Raw genomic sequence first — 15,306 nt, forward strand, 5'->3', positions numbered from 1 at the left:
CCCTAACCCGACCGCTTTAACCACTCCTCTGGGGTGATTCTTGAGTAGGGCTGTCAGATTTAGCAAATAAAAATACAAGACGCCCAGTTCGATGGGGACTTAGAGAGCCAGCTGTATTTGTTTCCTGGGGTGGCTGTAAGGAGGCATCACACATGGGGGCTTGAAGCACCGGAGATCTATTCTCTCCCGGCTCTGAAGGCCAGAACCAGAATCATGGTGGAGGGTCCTTCCTGCCTGGCCCGGCTCCTGGGGGCTCCCGGCGTTTCCGGGGGTGCCTCGGCTTGTGTGTGCGTCCCTTCAGTCTGCCTCCGTGGTCACACGCGCCGCCCCGATGTTCTCTGTGTCCTCATGTGCTGCTCTTAGAAGGACACCAGACCCTGGATTTATGGCCCACCCTCATCCGGTGCGACCTCATCCTAGCTCACTTCATTTGTGAAGACCCCATTTCCAAATAGAGTCACATTCCGCGGGTCCAGGGGGATGTTACTGAACCCACAACGGCAATGAATGTTTATTTAGTTGCATGGGACATATTTTATGGTAAAATTGGTCATTAAAAAATTTTTTTTTAATGTTTATGTATTTTTGAGAGAGACAGAGACAGAACACGAGGCAGGGAGGAGCAGGGAGAAAGGGAGACACAGAATCCGAAGCAGCTCCAGGCTGTGAGCTGTCGGCACAGAGCCCGACGCGGGGCTCGAACCCATGCACCGGGAGATCACGACCTGAGCTGAAGTCAGAGGCTTAACTGACAGAGCTGCCCAGGCGCCCCTGGTCATTTTTTATTTGCAGTGAAACTGTTGCAGAGGATAAGCTTCTCTCAAAGTTACTCATTTTTATCTGAAATTCCAATATTACGTGGGACATACTTCTACTAAAAGTGATTCCTATTCGACCTGGCGGCCCCGTCCCTGAGTCCCAGGGCGTCTGTGTCCTGCCGCTTCGGAAGAGCTGCTGCCCCTTGGCCCTCTGCCTTCCCGGGAGGGAGCCCGGTCCCCCCATCCGCTCCGGCCCCACCTGCATGGGGAGGGGCAGCTCAGAGGGTGGAAGCTGACTGAGCTGTTCTCCCCTTCCTGGATGGGGGAAGGGAAGGAAATGCTTTAGTGAAGTTGCAAAGCAGCAAAGAAAGGTCAGTGGGTGACTCCTTTCCTTCTCTCCAGCAGCGCGGGGCTGAGCCTGCCGCCTGCGCAGAGGCTGAACTGGCAGTGCCAAACCCCCCGCGGGGGCCGCGGGCCAGACCCGCAGGACAGGGGCCGCCTCCTTCTGAGTTCAGCAAACCTACGAAGCCACACTTGCCACCGCGAGAGGATGCAGACACCCGGAGCCGTGAACCTGATCCGCGCAGCCCGGCCGCACAGCACCCGGAACAGGGTCCGTGTGGTCAGCGTGTCCCGCTCTGCACCCAGCCCCATGTCGGCACCGCCTGCTTCTGCTCTCACAACAACCTGGTAGGTTCCCTGAGGCTTCGTGGTCCCTGTTTGCACCCGGGGGGGCTCAGAGAGGTCGGACAAACCCCCAAGGTCACACAGTCAGTAAGCGAAGGCGTGGGATTTGAAACTACTACCCCGCACGTGACTCAGAGCCCACATACACTCGTAAACCTGGGCTCTGAGACTGTCCGCCAACCTGGTCCACGAGTGGGTGTGCATTTGGCCAAGTGCTCGAGGCCGTGCAAGCTTCAAGGGATGCACAGTCCTGGGGCCTCTCGAGTCTCTGTTCTATTTGCACATGGTGGGGGCTGCCAGGGCGGAGGAGGAACACGGTAAACGTGGAAGAGTGCGTGTGCATGTGTGCGTGAGTGTAGGAGTGTGTGCATACACACGGGTGAGTGTGTATGTGGCTGTGAGTGTGCACGTGTCTGGATATGGTTGTGTGCATGTGCGTCTATGTGTGTGCACCTGTGAGTTATGTGTGTGCGTGTGTGCTACCCTAAATGGACAAGTCAGAGAAACTCTCTGATAACACTTTGGAAGCCATCTACCAGTGAGGGGGTGAACGATGTTGGTATCTGATGGGAAGAATGTTTGAGGGGGGGAGCAGCAAGTGCCAAGGTCCTGTGGCAGGATTGGGATTGCTATGTTGGGGGCTCAGCATGGAGGCAGTGTGGCTGGAACTGCATTTATAGCTCATGGCTTCAGGCTTTTTGGACAGTGGCTTTGTGTATCCCATCAGAAATCTCTGGGGAGGCCGGGCATAGCCTGGGAGCCAGCCTGGTTGCACTGACTGGGTGGATCTTGACCTTCTAGGCCAGTAGAGGGAGAAGGTTCAGTCAGTGGCGCAGAGACTGGGGTGGGAACCCCAGAGACGCCCGGTACACTAGCCAGGGGCCACATCGTCTGTTCTCGCAGATTCCAGCTCTTCGTGGGGGCACCAAACACACGTTATCAGACATTGAAACTGTACTGCCAGTTCATCTGTACTGAAAAACGTCCCCGTATCTGTGACGGGCTCTCCACAGCAGTCCTCGCTGACTCCTAATCTTCACAATCTGCTAGGACAAGCCTTCGCTCACACGCGGTTCGGCTGGCTGGGCCCCAGCGAGGACGTGGGTAGAGAGCATCTCCGCTTCTGGGCACGGGAATAAAAAATGAGCAGCGGGGGTGCGAGGGGGCAGGTGGACGGAGAAAGGCCAGAGGGCCAGCTCCGGGACAGGCTGGCGTTTGGACGGAGTGTCCGTCCCCAGTGTCACACACATCTGTGGACCGAGGAACACTGGAGCCTGTCACTGAGGCTGGAAGTTAAAATCCGAGTGTACGGAGCGGGGCCGTGCGGTGGGCCGTGTGTCCTGAGGTCCCAGGCTCTGCAGTGAGACGGTCCAGGAGCAGAGCTGTGGCTCGGGCCGTGGGGCCCTGAGTCACGCTGGCGGATGCACGGGGAGAGCAGGGGTGCGGGGCCCCAGCGTGGATTTGGGGAGCGAGGAAGGGAGTAGCGGAGGGTGACACAGCAGACAGCGGGGGGCCCTGGGACGCCCCGGCTAACGGGAAGGGAGAGGCTCGAAGCGCTCCTGGCTCCCGGGGAGAAGGCGGGAGGCGCCGCCGGGTGAGCGGTGGGCACATTCAGGGCGCCCCGCACGGGAGCCAGGTGGGCCGGAAGTGCCCCCCGCACATCAGGAGGCCACGGACAACACGACGCGGCCGGACTGTGTTCCCGGAGAGCACGCGCCGGGGCAGACGACCCGCCGGCTCTCCCGTGTTCCGAGGGAAAGAAAACGGGACAGGAATTACGAAGTCCAGGCAAAAGCTGCCGTTCGGGTGGGACGGCGACAGTCAGGTCCCGTCCCCGAGTCCACGTGGGGCGCGGGGCAATCGCTGCACGAAACCCAGCTAAAAACAAGAAACTTAAACAGAATAAAAGGAGCGCGGAGAGACTGTTATAAACGATTGCAGAAAAATTGAAATCCGTCCGAATACGGGACTAAGCACGCTCGGGGCCGTTGTTGCCGAGGAGGATGCATGTGGTACAGACGCTGAACAGGGGACCCCGCACGCGGAGCCCTGCTGTTTCAGGCCTGCCCTGGGGCACAGACCCAGGCTGTCAGCGCCCCGGGGGGCCCCCTCTTTCCAACGGGAAGGTCACAAAGCACCGCCTTAAGGGTGCAGCGGACGGAAACACTGCTTCTGGGCTCCTTTATCAGCCTAGAGTGGCTTCTAGAAATTAACTTCTTGTGGTAAAGAACTATTCCAGCAATTCCCTCCATCTTACTTTACACTGTTTTCCAATCAAATTCAAGTAACGCGAATACAGTTTAATTTAAAAACAGCAAGAATGGCGTTACTTGAGGGCATCAACTTGTCTCTCTCTCCAGCCTTCTACTTGCGTGTTTGTGCGGGAGGATGTCGGGAAAGCCAGCCATGCTCATATTATTTTGGATTTAATGTGTTTGGGGCAATCAGTTCCTTTCTTAGGAATTTCTGCTTAAATTTCTTTCTTTTTTAAAGTTTATTTATTTATTTTGAGAGAGACAGAGACAGCACGAGTTGGGGAGGGGCAGAGAGGGGAGAGAGAGTCCCAAGCAGGCTCCACGTGGCTGGTGCAGAGACTGACCTGAGCCAAAACCAAGAGTCAGATGCTCCACCGACTGAGCCCCCCAGGCACCCCTTAAATTCCTTTTAAAAAAGCAACCATGAGTGATGTTTATAAAATAGCAATGAATCAATACTTAAGAAGATGCCGCTGACATGTTTTTTACAGAAAAGAATCACAATGAAGTGTATATTGCAGCCCCCCGAAAGATAAGTCCAAATTAATTAATTACAGGAATTAAGTCCATCATTAGGCAGAAAATGCTGAGTCGCAAAACTGATGTGCATTTGAATAATCGGGAGTCTGGCCTACAGGGAGGTGCAGAGGTCAAAATGATTATCTTTTCTGCTTTTGAATTTGTTCATTTATTCAGCAAAGCGTCTGAGTACCTACTCGGTGCTGGGCACACTGGTCCCTACAGGTGAGTCTCAGTGTGACGCTTACACAAAACAGAAAAGAGAGCAGAAATAACGAAAGCCGAAAGGAAGCTTCCAGAAAGTGTCCTTCTGCAAAGAAGGTTATGGTTGGGATTGCCATGAGTACTCCCGCCCCGAATTTTTGTAAGAGGCAACATCTTCCAGAAAGTACACCGAGAAGGAAGCAGAAACACCCCGGCATGAGAGTGCAAGCACAAAGCACACGTGTGCCTCTCCTGGGCTGACGGAGCGGATACACAACAAAAGTGTGTTAGCCCAGATCACACGGCTGCATCCTCCTTCCTGGGACGAGACCTTCGTTTTGACCTTGGCCTTCCTGGGGAGACTAATTGCAGCCCAGCCCTGGGGCCCGCCTCCAAGCTGCTGTAGCCCGGTCCTGGGGCCGCCTGCCCTTAGGGGGCCCGGCCACGCTGCAGTGGCCCCTTCCAGTCCCCGGGCCTTAATCCACACCCCGAATTATCCTCTGGATGGAGTCCCTTCATGCTGAGAGGCTGGGAGGAAGCTGGACTCCAGGGGCTGCACTGTCTGCCCTGTGAGTGGCCAGAGCCCCGTCTGATCCAGAAGCCCCGGAAAGCAAGCCGTGAGCGCTGAGCCCTCAGCACTGGGGAAGTGTCCAGAAAGCCTCTCTTACTTCCGCCGCCTTCGGATGGCCGTCGGGGCTCTGGCTGCAGCCTCCTTGGGACTGTGGACACCCCGGCCCCGAGGCCTCGCCGGCACCTCCCTGCGGCCCACAGACGAGGTGGGTGGAGGATGGGCAGCCGCCCCAGTCTGACACGAGTCCCCAAAATCGCTCTGAATCAACGCGCAGAGTTCGCCTTCCCAAACCGGGCCTCATCCCTGCATCTGTGACATATGGTCACCGAACAAATGGGCCCCGTCTTCCATCTGGAAGGGTATCGTCAGAGGTGGCGGGAGCTGGGAACCGTCACGGCAAAGACCGAGGCTGTGCTTGGGGACCAGGTGGCATTCACGGCGGATCATAGGCTTTGCTCCCTTACTGGGGGCTGAGCCTGCCCCTGGGCGCCCGCCTCCCTGCGGGAAACGGGGCGGGGAGGGGAGGAGGCCTGACGCGGCCACCGCCACCAAGAACAGGGCTCGCCGACAACGTCGGCCTTTTCTTCGACGGTCGCCGTGACCTTGACAGAGCGCGGGCCGGACGCAGGAGGGCCAGTCAGCGTGGCGGCGAAACGAGAGCCAAGGAAACGAAACGACGTTAAAGGTCACACGTGTGAGTCCGGCCGCACGCTCTCCTGCTGTAGAGGTGGCTGAGGGAGAAGAGAAGTGGCTGGGGTGGGGGCAGGTTGGGTCCAGCGCGGGACAGCGGGGACCCGGGGCCGGGCGCGGGCGGCCGAGGGGGCAGTTCCTGCTGCAGAGGCTTACGGAGGCAGCGTTCGTTTCCTGCGATTCACGGCACCCGCCGACTCTTCTGGGCCAGGGTCCTCGGGTCTGGGAGACCCTGCCCACGAGGAGGAGTGGGGCCGGCACTCACGGACAGGGTCGGGGTCACCGGAGCCCGCAGAGCGCCGCTCGGGAGAGAGACGGTGAAGACGGCGGGCTGTTCAGATGCGGGACCGTCTTTCTGTGATTTATGACTCAGGCGAGCAGCCCGTTAATGCAGCAGCGGCCCCACGTCTATTCATAGCTTCCTGGGGGCCCGCCACGCGCTGGAAGCGGCTTTGAACTGTTTCCTGTGGTTTCCCCCACCCCGCAGGGGCGGGGCTTCTATTTCTGGAGAGTGTCCCTGACGGGCGAGGCCCAGGCCGCCCCTGGATGCGATGTGGGGGCTGTGGGTGACCAGGCAGACTGAGTGGGCCCTCCGTTCAGACGGGCGCTCGTGGAGAAGCCGCCACTTCCTTCTGAAGGCTGGTGCCAGGACTCTTCGCCAGAGAGCGCGTCGCCGTGTTGGAGAGCTGGCGGCCCCCCCACGAGGCCCCCCCACGAGTGCCCATCGCTGTCGTTGGCATTTGTCTGGTGCCTTCCCGGGACAAGACCCCGTGCTGCGCGTTTTCCAGACTGGCCCTGTTTCAGATCCTCTGTTCTCATATAGCGGTGGGTCCTCTGGGCAACGTGCCCCCGCTCGAGGGGCGTGGGAGGCGGTCCAGGCGACACCCGCCGGGGAGCAGGTGGGCGAGGCGGGAAGNATCCGGTGCCTTCCCGGGACAAGACCCCGTGTTGCGCGTTTTCCAGACTGGCCCCGTTTCAGATCCTCTGTTCTCATATAGCGGTGGGTCCTCTGGGCAACGTGCCCCCGCTCGAGGGGCGTGGGAGGCGGTCCAGGCGACACCCGCCGGGGAGCAGGTGGGCGAGGCGGGAAGGCAGGGGCTGAGGCCGCGGGTGAGAAGAGGCCAGGACGCCAGGGACTGCGCCGACGAGGGATCTGCCGAGAGCCGGGCTGGAGAGGGCCCCGCCGGGCGGGTTTCTTCACCCGTCAGCGGCCACTTCTCTTGATTCTGACCCCGTCACAGACACACGTGCTCACGGCTCTGTGCTCACGCGGCGCCCCCCTTGCTGCGAAGCCCGGTGCCGAATGTTCCAGATTCCTGTTCCTGTCTCTCTCCCGCTTTGCTCTCCATTTGAAGTTCACACTCGGCATCTCATGTTGTCCTAAGCGTGCCCTCGCCCAGTGTCACCCGCTCCCACCAGGGATGCCGCCAGCCGAACGGCTGGAGTGAGGAAGCCCGGCCACCGCAGGTGCTGGCAGATGTGGGAGCAGTGGGGATGCTCGTGGGACACCCGCCTCGTCCCTGTCTTACGGGGTCAGGCTGGGCATCGGGGCAGGGGCCCTGCGGTGCGGCTGGGAGCTCAGAGCGGCCGCTAGGAGCCTGGTGACGCCCGCACGGCCTCACGTGCATCCCCTCAGGCACCCTCTGCATCCACCTATGAACCGAACATGCCTTTCTTGGCCTCTCCAGATGGGGAAACTGAGGCACAGGAGGGGTGTGAGCTGTGGAGGAGTGGGGCCAGAGTGTAGAGGAGGGGGTGGGAGAGCCCCAGACAGCCCGCATGCTGCAGGAGGTTCTGCCGCGGGGAAAACGCCCACCCGGACTATATCCGTCTGTTTCCAGGGTCCCCCGAGGGCCTTCTCAGCGTGTGCAGCGATGGGAGCCGGGCTCAGGGCCCCCCTGGCCAGCAGAAGGCCAGGAACGAGCTCAGCTCACCTGCAACCCCCTGGGCCCAGACGTGACGAGCTGCTCACCGCCTGGGGCTGTCCGGGCACATCCCGCCAGCATGTCTCACGAGCACATACCGGGGCGAGGGCTCGTGGCCCACACGCGCGCACTCACACATGCACATGCGTGTGCACACATGCACTCACACGCACACACACGCACACGCGTGAGCAGCGGGGTGTATCAGAGCCCCCGGAGACCAGGCTTTTTCTCCCAGAGCAGACGGAGCCGCGATGTGTAGCGCTCGCCCAGAGGGGGGAGAAGGCCGTGGCTGAGCCGTATTAGCCAAAACCAACCCCGATTTACTTTTCCGGGCCTGAAAGTAGTAATACGTTTTCGATCTTGAGAAGTGCTGTTCGTTGGGGAAAAGGCACCTGAGGAACCCTGACCACGGCTGTGACCCTCCCGGGGGCCCGGCCCCGCCCTCTGGGACCCAGGACGGCAGCAGAGCCCTCGCTCATGCCCGCGGCTGCCGCTCCCGCCCGCCTGCCCCGACCCCCGGGCGGCTTTCCGCTTCGACAGAACACGGCAAAAACACGTCTGGCTCTGCGAGCAGGTGTGGCGACGGGGAAGGCGGGTCTGAAAGGGGTCACTGAAAGTGTGCTTTGGGGACCCTCTGAGGAAGGAAGCGCCCCAGGAACGCACACGGAAAATGCGCACCAAGGCGGCCGAACTGGAAGACATCCAGCTGAGTAAGCAGTTAGGAGAGAAGACTTCCAGTGGGTTTCCGTGGGGCCCAGTCACGACGAGCTCCAAGTCACCTCTCAGTGTCTGACAGGAGGAAGGTCTGTCCTTGCCCTACATCCTGGTCTGTTTGTGCTGCGTCTCTTACAGTCATGCAATTCCCTTTCCCGCTGACACACCTTTAACCCTCCTGTCCGCCCACCCGCCGTGAACTTGTGAGCTCTCAGCATCCCTGCACTACCAAAACCTGTTCCAAAAATCCTTTTTAAAAAAAATTTTTTTTTAATGTTTTATTTATTTCTAGGAGAGAGAGAGAGAGACAGCGTGAGCAGGGGAGGGTCAGAGAGACAGGGAGTCACAGACCGCAACAGGCTCCAGGCTCGGAGCTGGCAGTCAGCACAGAGCCCGACACGGGGCGCGAACCCACGAATCGCGAGATCATGACCCAAGCGAAAGTCGGACGCTTAACCGACTAAGCCACCCAGGCGCCCCTTGTTCCAAAAATCCTATGTCAGTCATTTACACACCAGTATAAATAAGCAGTGGAAGCACCTCTTCTCTGGGCTGGCAGTGACACTTATGCCCCAACCCATTGGGTGCTTGAGCCGACAGCGGGGCCGCGGGCCACTCCATTTACAGCTGGCACCGCTCCTGCCTGAGATACATGCAAACATTCTTCTAGCGATGTACTCATCCCGGGTATGTGTGCGCACCTGCGTGTGGGATGCTGGAGACTCTGGGTCCAGGGCTTTGCAACTATTACACGGCCATGCTACAAACAGGCACCTTTCTTTTTTATTTTATTTTTTTACATGTTTTATTTATTTCTAGGAGAGAGAGAGAGAGACAGTGTGAGCAGGGGAGGGTCAGAGAGAGAGGGAGTCACAGACTCTGAAACAGGCTCCAGGCTCCAAGCTGGCAGTCAGCACAGAGCCCGACGCGGGGCTCGAACCCACGAACCGCGAGATCATGACCTAAGCGAAAGTCAGACGCTTAACCGACTAAGCCACCCAGGCGCCCCAGGCACTTTTCTTTTTTAAATGGCAGTGGGCACCAGCTCAAAGATGTCTGCTAAAAACCTCTGTGTTCTCTCTGCTGACTCACTCAGTGGGAATCATAAACCCAAATGCCAACACGCGCTGACCCACACGACCTCCCCAGGGTCATTTTAGTTCTTGTGTGAACAGACAATGGACACGCAGCCAGATTTTCTGTCTCCAGCTGTTTTCACCCACGCCAGCAGCTCTAACCCGGCATTCGGGGCCCCCGGCGGGTCAGTGGCAACAGATTACCGAGGACAGGGGACGTGGTCCCAGATCGGCCCCTGTTTTCTATTTTGTAAGCAGGGAAAGACAGTCATGCTGTGCAGCAGGGGGAGGGACACGAAGCCTCAGAGGGAGCTGTCTGCGTTGTGGCCGAGTACAGGGGTGCCCACGAGGTGGGAGCAGACAGGAGGCTGCCCGGGGGACGGGCACCCTGGGCCTGCGGCTCGCTCTGCCCCCAACCAGCTTTGCCACCTGTCTTCTCATCAGTGACAAGAAGGTGCTGGTCTTGGCCAGAGCGGCCGCTGGAAGGCGCACGCGGCCCTGGGCCGGCAGCCACCCCAGGCGCTGTCTGTCGGTCACCACGGCTCTCCGAGCCCTTCTCTGCCCGGCTCTCCGGAGGCACCAGCAGTCACTGGAGACCTAGCTGCACACGCACGGGTCTCACCCGCATGTGGGTGCTTCCTGACGGTGCCATAGGCAGATTCCCGTCTGGGCCCAGCGATGGTTCTTGGTCAAGCCGGCGAATCACGAGCCAGTGAGCGACGGGTCACTTGCGGGCTGGGTGCGTGACGGCTGCAGGAAGCTCCATGGCTCCTTTCCCGGGACAGGTGCTTGGGCGGTCAAGACGGCGGCCACTTGCCGCTCGCCCACAGTGGATGGGCCCCGTGAACAAGGAAGGGGACTTGACCCATCTTCTCCTGCAAAGGCCATCGTGGGTCTTGGGGCTTGTGCTTCCAAGGCTGGGTCTGAAAATTTGGCCATCTCGCCCCATCCAGAGTTGTCCCTTGGGGTCTGTCACTCTGACCCCAAACCAAACGGTTCATTGTAAGGACTCCTGTGATGTCAGCTGTCGGATCTGTTCGTCCTTTAGGACTGATCTTCCCTTCTAGTCGAGAGGCGCGGAAGCCATCGTCCAGACAGTGGCCCGCGCCCTTCGGGCCGGGATACGGAGAGCGCTCTGCGTTCATCTCTGTGTGCACGACACTCTCCACTTGGATAAACAATTTGTCATACCATTTTTCCTTAAAAATGGGTGGTCCAGGACTGTCAAGGATCTCTGTTTCATTCCTAACTCCTTCCTCTAGACAGCGGCTAAAGCTATGTCTAAAGAGAGAGGAAAGGAATGGTGTGTAATACCAACTGATGGGGGTCTTCCCAAGGAGCCAGGCTTCCTCCGGGGGAGGCATGGGGCTCACTCGGCACCAGTGTGTGCACAGAGCTGGCCGGGCTCCAGGGACAGGGAGGAGCAGCCCCTTCCTCGAGGGCGTCCCCGTCTAGGGGATGGAGTGAGGGGTGGTGAGGTGGAGCCGCCGGTCTCCAGGTTCCCAGTTAGAAAGCCAAAATCCCGATGGGAGGAGCTTGGGGAGAGCCCATGTCTCACGGGGGCTCGGCCCTTTGGGGTCTTCACAGCCCAGGTCGCCCACCGTGTGAAAGCCTGGGCTGGACATTTAACTGGACAGGCTGAAAATTCATTTGCAGAACCGGCATCTTCCTCCATTCTCCCCAAACCCAGGGAGCAGCGATGGGGGTCGTCCTTGCTGTGCGCTCAGCCGCGTGGGTGCCCGGTGCCTTCTGGGGACCCACTGACCGCTGGCTACTGCCCCCCACCTCTGCCACCTCCACAGGAAAGGGTGCCCTCCACACTTCATCCCTGCCACGCTCTGCTCAGGAAATCCACGTGAAGACTCACCCCTTGAGAGAACACCGGGCGCTGGGAGGCTCTCAGGAGCCCAGCAGCCTTTGCAGGTGCGGGAGCCCCGTCCTCGACACCCACCCCAGGCCAGGACACTTGTGAATGTGCTCAGAGGCGGCGAAGAAGATAAGGATTGAAGATGCCTATCTTTCTCTCTTTTTTCTTACCACGTACATTTTTATTTTAAAATGAATATACCATAAAAATAATTTTTGAGGGGCACCTGGGGGACTCAGTTGGTTAAGCATCCGACTTCGGCTCGGGTCAGATCTCACGGTTCGTGGGTTTGAGCCCCGCGCCGGGCTCTGTGCTGACAGCTAGCTCACAGAGCTCACAGAGTCTGTTTCAGATTCTGTGTCTCCCTCTCTCTCTCTGACCCTCCCCTGCTCACGCTGTCTCTCTCTCTGTCTCTCTCGGAAAAAAAAAATTAAAAAAAATTTTTTTGAAATTTCTTTTATAATAATTAGTGAATTCAGTCGTGCAGAAGAGCACAGCCAGCGTTGGCTTTGCACGATGCCGGGCTCACGGCGCTTGCACATATACCCGTGGGCAGGTGCATCGGAGAGCACGGACCACGCGGAGCCCCGACGGTCCTACGGACGGATGTGCCAAACCCTTCTCTGCCACTTTGCGGATCTGTGGATGCTTTCACGCCGGAATGGGATCACTGGCAGTTTTTGGTCCATCCTTTGCCCTTCTCTGTTTGTTTTTTCTTGTTTGTTTCCTCCTCCAAATTCTGTATATGGAACACGCAATCCTATTTCACGGCTAAAATCATAAAGCTTCTTTGGCTCTGTTCCCGACACTTCCAGACTCATGATTTCACTTCCACCGGACGCTTGTGACATACGCAGGATTGGTACTATTTCACAGTGGAGGACAGAGGCTCAGAGAGGTGATGTGACCTGCGCAGGGTCACACAGCTCCTGAGGGGATGAGCTGCAACGGGAACTTGGTGTTTTTTCCAGTGGGACCACTTCTCACATGGAAACCCCACCATCTCCCCCAACTTTTCTTCACTTAAGGGACGGAAGGTTCTTAGGGAAATCTTCCTGTTAAGAGATGCGTCTTTAAAACAAAGGTGCGCGCCACCAGCCGAAAGCAGCAGTTTTCTTGAGGATTTAAGGGGTAGGAATTCACGCTCCTCGAGAGAGAGGATCGGAAAACAAACTGTTAGCCCTTCCTCCCTCTCCCTCAGCTTAAAAATAAATACATTTTGGCCGTGCTTATGTTAAAAGCATGTGAAGAGAGAAGTTTGCTAGGTGTGGGTAGTTTATACAATCTGTAACTACAAAGTCACTTCTGTTTATTTGTTTTGAAGGGTCTAACCTGGTCCTCTCCCTACACACCCCTCCAGTGGCCGCAGAGAGGAGCGTGAGCCGTGCAGCCGTGGTCATGGAAAACGGGAACCAGACACCCCATCACAGAAGTCGCGCCCTTGGAGTGCTCTGACCTGCCCTGTGTGGCCCGCGGGGGCTCCAGCCAACACGCCCTCGCCTCTCGAACGGCACCACGTGGATGATCAGTCCGGTGAAGCTGCTAAAAAAACACAGGTGCGCACGTGCAGGTTTGGTGTGAGGCCCGGGGCCCTGCGCTTCCAACAGGGCCTGGCGGGGCCTCGGAGCCTGCTTCTCGGCTCCGGCTGCACGTGTGAAGCACTGGGCTTTCGGAGTCCCGGCGCCTGAGTCCAGAACAGAGCAACTGAGTCAGAGATGCCAGGTGGGGCCCAGGTGGCTCCGAGGTCGCAAGGCTGGGACTCTGCCTACAGCGCTTGGAATACCTGTGTCTCCGCTTCAGAGCGGCCACCTTGGCCCCGGGCCCCGGAGCCCTCTGGCGGCTGTGCCACCACTCGGCGCGGGTGGCCTGCACTAGGTCCTATGGTCTGCTCATCATGCCCTTCCCTCTGTGCCAGGGCTCCCGGGGGGTGGAGTGTACTTCTCTGCCCCGTTGGTGATGACGATGGCCTTGGGCCTTGCGTTGGTCAGCGGGGCAGAAATGACACAGTGCGAGTTCCCAACCAAGACCTCGAGAGGCGTCCGCGATGCCTACTGACCCCAGCCTTCCGCCCCCTTCCCGGGAAAAGCATGCTGCACGGCAGCTGGTCTTGGAAGGAAAAGCGGTGGAGCAGGTCTAAACCTGGCCCCTCGGAGCCACACTGACTCAGAGACCAGTGAGGGGCACAGAGTTGTTTCTGGAGGCCTCTGTGCTCTCCGGGATGTTTGTTACGCAGCAGCATCACAGCACGTCCTGACTAGAGTGTCCTTGAGGTAACGAGAGCTGCAGCGGGGTATGTAGAGCACTTACTCACGAATGTGAGCGTTATTAACGCCTACTTGGGACGCGGCAGTCAGGTGCAATTTCCTTGGAGCCCACACCCCCTCCTCCCTTCCTGCGCCGGGCTCTGCGGCTCACCCCCCTCCCCGGCCTCCAGTGCGAGGCACCCGCTCCCCGACTCAGGAGCACGTTTGCGTAGACTCCGCCGCAAACAGAAAAGCCCTTGCCTCTGTGAATGGGGTTTTCAGCCTTATCTCGAATTCTCCTGGTGTGGCCGGTGGCTGTGTTGGCGGAGTTCTCTGAAAGGTGTTTGGTGGTACGAGCGAGGAAGAAAAACGAGACGCGGGAAGGAAACAGGTTCGACTTTGTTGAGAAGCGTTCCAGGTTTCAGAGGACACTTGGAGGCCGGTGCTGGCCATGGGCTTGACGCGGGTGCAAGACTGCGCGAGAAGGAGCCGCTGTCCCCGGGGGGGCGCCTGAGGGCCCCCGCCCGCCTGCTCCCGTGGGCCTGGACGCAGACACGACCTCAGCCACGCAGGGGCCCTGGAGGGCGGCCTGATCACCCTGCGGACACCTCATCGGGCTGCGGTGAGGCCCGTGCTGTGTGCCCTTCGCTGGCACACAAGGTCGGCTGTCAGGACTGGGCGGACGCACACAGAAGAACCGTTTCCGCCCGGGAAGGTGGGAACTCATCCCAGGGAACCGGCGGTAGAACGAGGGTGAAGGGAATGAATTGTGTGGCGGGAAAATCAACCCAACCCGGGTGTCAAGACGTTTGCACCGGAGAAAAGGCCAGGCCGCCGCGTGAGTCAGACGAAGCCGGCTGGGAAAAACACAGGCAATCTGTCACCNAAAAAAAAATAAAGGAGGGGCTTCAACCATCACTTGTGACCTGTGATAATAAAAGGCACGCCGCCGCCTGTACCGCCCGTCCCCACCGCACCCCCTTCTCCTTCCCCACGCGGAGCCAGCGCCTCGCACAGAGCTCCACACACGCGCTGAAATCCTGCCCCGACTGAGAAAACAAAACATGGGGAAAACTGTCGCCCTTTCCAAGCCCGCAGGCCCTCAGCTCGCACAAATGGCGTCTTGGTCGCCCTCGGGCCCTCCGGGTTGGCTCAGGAGGAGGTGCTTCAGGGCAGGAGGCCGGGGAGGTGGGGCCCCGCCTCGACTCTGCGGCGCGCCCACCAACACCGCGGCTTCCCCCGGCCCCACAGACCCCATGGTCCGTGGACACACGCTGAACAGAAGGACTTAGGCTGACGCATTCTTCACAACAAGTGGTTGCTCCTTGAAGTGCCGTGCGGCCGGAGGGAAACTGAGTCAAGGAATGCTAATTACCTCTGGTACCGTTGTATCTAGCCACGGATTGGCCCTTACAGTGGTGGCTGCTTAAGGCTAATTCCACCCCAGAGAGGAGGCGTGGCGTCCCTGCGTTTCCCAGGATTTGCCCAGAAGTGGAGCCCGCGGAACCCTCCCCTGCCCCGTTTTAGTTGATTCAAGCCCTGCACAAACCGTCTCCCCCAAGAGGTGAGACTCCCTGGACTTTGCTTCATCCTCCAGAGCCGCGGAGAAGGGGGTGCGGTCTTCCCTGGAAAAGGCCAATTTCCTCACGTTTCCTTCCGGGTGCGCATATGCCCTGTGTGCCGGCGATGCCTGGGGGGCCCTGCTCCACTAGCTAGAGGCGGCCGTGGCGGGAAAGGGGCCCCCCCATGGGGAACGAAGGGGCTGGAGCAGAGGCTGGGGCTGCGGGGGGGCCA

The 15,306-nt window shown here is 59.1% G+C and overlaps 1 long non-coding RNA gene across 1 annotated transcript; it reads left to right on the top strand.

The window, feature by feature from the left end:
* The first annotated feature begins 1,135 nt into the window (after window positions 1-1,135).
* On the top strand, window positions 1,136-11,985 carry LOC144223489 (uncharacterized). Its single transcript, XR_013332711.1, has 3 exons — window positions 1,136-1,448; window positions 11,205-11,325; window positions 11,740-11,985. It is a non-coding gene; the product is annotated as an uncharacterized LOC144223489 (long non-coding RNA).
* The last annotated feature ends 3,321 nt before the right edge of the window (window positions 11,986-15,306 follow it).

Source organism: Crocuta crocuta, unplaced genomic scaffold (assembly GCF_008692635.1).
Source record: "Crocuta crocuta isolate KB4526 unplaced genomic scaffold, BGI_CrCroc_1.0 scaffold61, whole genome shotgun sequence".
Classification (NCBI taxonomy): Eukaryota; Metazoa; Chordata; class Mammalia; order Carnivora; family Hyaenidae; genus Crocuta; species Crocuta crocuta.